Below are 4350 nucleotides of genomic sequence, written 5' to 3'. Positions count from 1 at the left end.
AAAGACTGTATCATTCCCAACACTGCCATTTAGCACTGTGCAAGTGTTAAAATACTAAATATTTAAGCAAAATGTCTCATCATTAAGTGTCTCCTTGTACTTATCATCTGGATTGAAGAAGGTAGAAATCTCATTCACATATATATACTTATATATATATATATATATACATATTATATATATATTTTTATAACTATTCTACAAGGCTGTATATCAGATACAAATATGTAATAAAATATTTCATAGGGAAGCAACTAAGATTAGGGAAATTTTTTCCAAGGCAACCTTTTTTGACTCTTAAGCATCCAATATATCAAAGAGTTTTCTAAAAAAAAAACAGGTGCCATTTACGAAGAGTTTATTATAACCTAGCTTCATAGGCCACAAGGAAATAAAAAGGCTAGATACAGTCTTATAGGACACAAGCCAGGAGCTGAGCAAGGCTGAGATCAATCTAGAGCCTTGGTGGGCACATTCCCAGGGTAGGGGGCCCTGTAAGAGAAGCCAGACAATCTGGTGAGATGCTGCGAGCAACAGCTAACAAACAGGTCTGTGGTAACATGGCCCTGGGGAATCGGGCCCACATCTATTTCCAACTCTGTGGCCAAGGATCAAAGAGGGCCTCGCATCCCAGGTGGAGGGGGCTGCATCCTTGGAGGGGGCAGGCCCACTGGAGTTCCTCGTCCAGGGGGAGTTCCCACTGGGGGACCCATAGGAGGCCTCTTAACAGAGGTTGGCCCATCGTGCCTGGAGTAGGGACACCTCAGCCCCTCAGCAGGGAGGCCCTGTGGGTACTGGGTTGGAGCCCCTGCAATGCTGCCTGTTGCTGCAGCTGCAGAAGCTATGATGGTGCTTCTTCCTTGAGAAGTCATCACCTGCTCAGATGGCCCAACAACTCCAATGAACTGGGCCAGCAGGTTCTGCAGAAACACCAGCTGGGATTGCTCTGCCAGCCACCCTGCCAATCCCTGGGCCCGCTGCAGCTTCAGCAAGGGGTACTCGGGCACTGCCAGTACACTTAGGAGGAGGCCTCTCTACTGTCATGGAGACCAGGTTCTCACCTTCAGCACCGAGCCTAGGATTCATTTAGCTTGCTTGAAGTTCTTCATCACAGTCGCAGAGGATCAAATCCATGTGCTTGTCAAAAATCTTATAGGTGCCGATGAAGCTGTGGCTGTCCTGCAGGATGCACTTCATCCTGTAGCTGGTGTGCTGCAGCATCTTGCTGCTCTTGCCCACCATCACAGTGGCAGGTCAGATGGCTCCTGCTTGCGCAGGATTCACCTCACTTATATATTTGACAAAGATGGAAAGAAATGATGAAGGGGGACAGTAAGAGTGGGGCCATTTCTCTCCTGAGATTGTTACTGAGGTGCAGACAGGCAGTTCATGTGATTCCTGCAGATGGCGGAAGCATTAGCAAGGGCAAGAGAAAACTAAACCTTCACTTTTGACTTTTCCCATGATCCTAACATAACTAGCATGACTGGCATTGGATGCTAACCGCTTACGGGTTCATCTTTTCTAAAGCACAAATATGTCTCCTGATGAATTACCTAAGTCATTTTAACAAAACTGAGTGAGCAATAGCAGGGAGAAAAAGAAAAACCACAAACAGGGTGCCCCGCATCTAAGAACCCATCATGCTGGCAACATGACACTCAGCTCAAATCACACAACCCTAAAACAGCAATCTACTGTGCCAGAGACTGGGAGATGTGCAGTATGGACCAGTTCCCTACTGGACCGCTGTGGTGGTTAATGTTTTCAAAAATCTTCTTTCTCACCATGTCTTACTTTTTACTTTAATACAATTCAGGCAAGAATTTTCTACTATGCATAAACAAAGCCACCAGCAGCTTCAATTTCACACTAACCTTTACCATGGAATCCAGGATAGAACATGTCTGCATCTTGCAGAAATTGTACCCAACTCCTGAAAGCACTCTTAAGAGCAGTGCTTGGGAAGCCTGATCATTTGATTGCAGTCCTGCCAGAGTCACAAAAAAAACATGGGAAGGACAGATCCTAAAGAAAGAAAGCCTTCTGTCAGAAGAAAAGAAAGTGGATGCAGCATAGTCAAAGCAAGATGTCCTCTAGGCAGTGACTTTCCCATCACTTTGAACCTGACTCACATGCAAAGACCCTGGCTTAATGGCAGCACAGTGCTTCACCTTCTTGCAAATTTCCTGGTGCTTTTTGTGTCTGAGTGAAGAGCAGATCCTAGCACTTTATCTACCCAGCTACATGGAAGAGTAAGGTCTGCCCAGCAACTTACAATGGTTTGGCTGCCCTTACTGACATCACAGAAGTAAGTGGTTACTGACTTGAGAACTCGTTATTTACTTGATAACCCTTAATGGGAACTATGCTCCCTTTATATACTAGTATAGAAGTACATAATTACACACTTTTCAAATGGCTATTTCTTTTAGGCATTTGCCTATAAAAAGGTCTTCAAAGCTCCTAAGCTTTTATCACGTGAAGACTCAAGTAGGAAACATTTTGTTCACTCCTCATTGACTGATAGGGAACAAACATCTTTTAGATGGTGGTAGCTGCCTGCAAAGAACACATGGACAACCTTGTATGGTTTGGGTTGTTTGGGCAGGAAAGTAAATTGTTATCAGATCACAATCACTTCACTCAGTAATTAAACATTGATACTGAATGATAATCAGTCACTCATACATAAGATCCCCTCCTGCCCCCTTACGAACTCTTGTCACACTCACTTAACCTGACTTTATTACTAGCCATATGAAATGAGTCCCAGAAAACAAAAATGGCACATGGGTCTGCTGGCTTCAACAACCTCATAAGTACAGGACGCAGCCCTCACTTTCATGGAGAACAAGTTTCCTATGCATAGTCAGTATACTGGCCTCACCTACCAGGATCAGGCAATTGAGGAAAGTTTATTCTTATAGTGAACTCAAGAAAATCATGTGATACATGATGAAATGCCTTGTGTGTGTGTGTCAGTCTGTTGAGGCTGCTATGATCATGTATTTTAGATGGCGTGGCTTATAAGCAACAGAAATTCATTCCCAGTTTTGGAAGCTGGTAAGTCCAAGAGGAAGCCACAAGTAGATTCTGTGTCAGACATAGGCCCATTCCTCATGGATAGCAACTTTTAAGTGCCCATAGATACAGAGAAAGAGAAGGGCTCTTGAACTTCAGCAGTTAAAACACCTCTTGACATCTCAGCTAAGTGCAATTCCTTTTCAGCTTTCTTTGTCTTTCTTCACATGTCTTCTAACCAGGATCCCCTGTCCTTTCTTCTGCCTACAGCTCTCTATAATGTCACCTCCTCAGTGGCATGACTTGGATTCATCCAGGAGAAGTGGCTACATACTCTTTCTGAAGCACATCTATGAGCATCTAGATAGTACTGTCAGCATTTGCTAAGGTGTTTTTCTCCAAAAATCACTCTGTGAGCTCATTAAAGGTCAAGATTAGGTCTGATTCATGACTATCCCTTTGGGACCACTGCAGAGTGCTTGGAACAACCAAGTGCCCAGGAAGATGTCAAATAATGATCATTTATCTGACCCCATTCCTTCTGCAGAGAGTACATACTTTTCTTCCCCTGTGTTTCCTTTTTGTTTGTTTTGCGTGTCATCCTTGCGCAGGGGCCGTGCTAATCTTCTCTGTATCATTCCAATTTTAGTATATGTGCTCCCGAAGCGAGCACATCCTTTTTGTTTGTTTTGAAGATGTATTTGTTTTACAAAACAAATACAGACATACAGAAAAAGCTACAGACATCCAGAAAGAGACAGAGTCAGAGAGATCTTCCATCTGCTGGTTGACTCCCCAAATGGCTATAATGGCCAGAGTTGAGCCAGGTTGAAGCTGGAAGCCAGGAGATTTTTTTTCAGGTCTCCCATATGGGTGCAGGGTCCCAAGCACTTGAGCCATCTTCTGCTGTTTCCCCAAGTCATTAGCAGGGAGCTGGATCAAAAGTGGAACAGTCAGGACTCTACGTGGTACCCATTCGGATGCTGGCCCAGCAGGCTGAGGATTAGCCTTATATTCCACCAATGCCAGTCCCTACCCCTGCATTTTTATCATTCAGATGTACAGGTGCCTGGAAGAAACTTAGATGCACAAACCTGGATGAGATGAACTGAAGTTAATATGGCAATGAGATCCAAGTAGCAAGCAGTGGATGAGAGAGGGTCTGAAAGTGCAGGCTAAAGAAGGAGGAAGACAGGGAGGAAGAATGAGAGGATGGGAGCTGACAACATTGCAGAAGGATGGGGCCCAGCACAGGCTGTGGCACTGATTGAGAAGAGGAGGTGTCAGAAATGTGAGGAACAGAGCACACATAGGACTTCTGTGTGG

At 44.4% G+C, this 4350-nt stretch overlaps 1 non-coding gene and 1 pseudogene across 1 annotated transcript; both read right to left on the bottom strand.

Annotated features, from left to right (window-relative positions):
* Window positions 1-611: 611 nt before the first annotated feature.
* LOC118758560 (small nuclear ribonucleoprotein-associated protein B'-like) lies at window positions 612-1239 on the bottom strand (annotated as a pseudogene).
* Window positions 1240-3590: 2351 nt separating this feature from the next.
* Window positions 3591-3697, bottom strand: LOC118758668 (U6 spliceosomal RNA). Its single transcript, XR_004995769.1, has one exon. It is a non-coding gene; the product is annotated as a U6 spliceosomal RNA (small nuclear RNA).
* Between the last annotated feature and the right edge of the window lie 653 nt (window positions 3698-4350).

This window comes from Ochotona princeps, chromosome 2 (genome assembly GCF_030435755.1).
Source record: "Ochotona princeps isolate mOchPri1 chromosome 2, mOchPri1.hap1, whole genome shotgun sequence".
NCBI classification, from domain to species: Eukaryota; Metazoa; Chordata; class Mammalia; order Lagomorpha; family Ochotonidae; genus Ochotona; species Ochotona princeps.
Note: the sequence above shows the minus strand (reverse complement) of the source record. Positions and strands in the feature narration are given on the sequence as shown.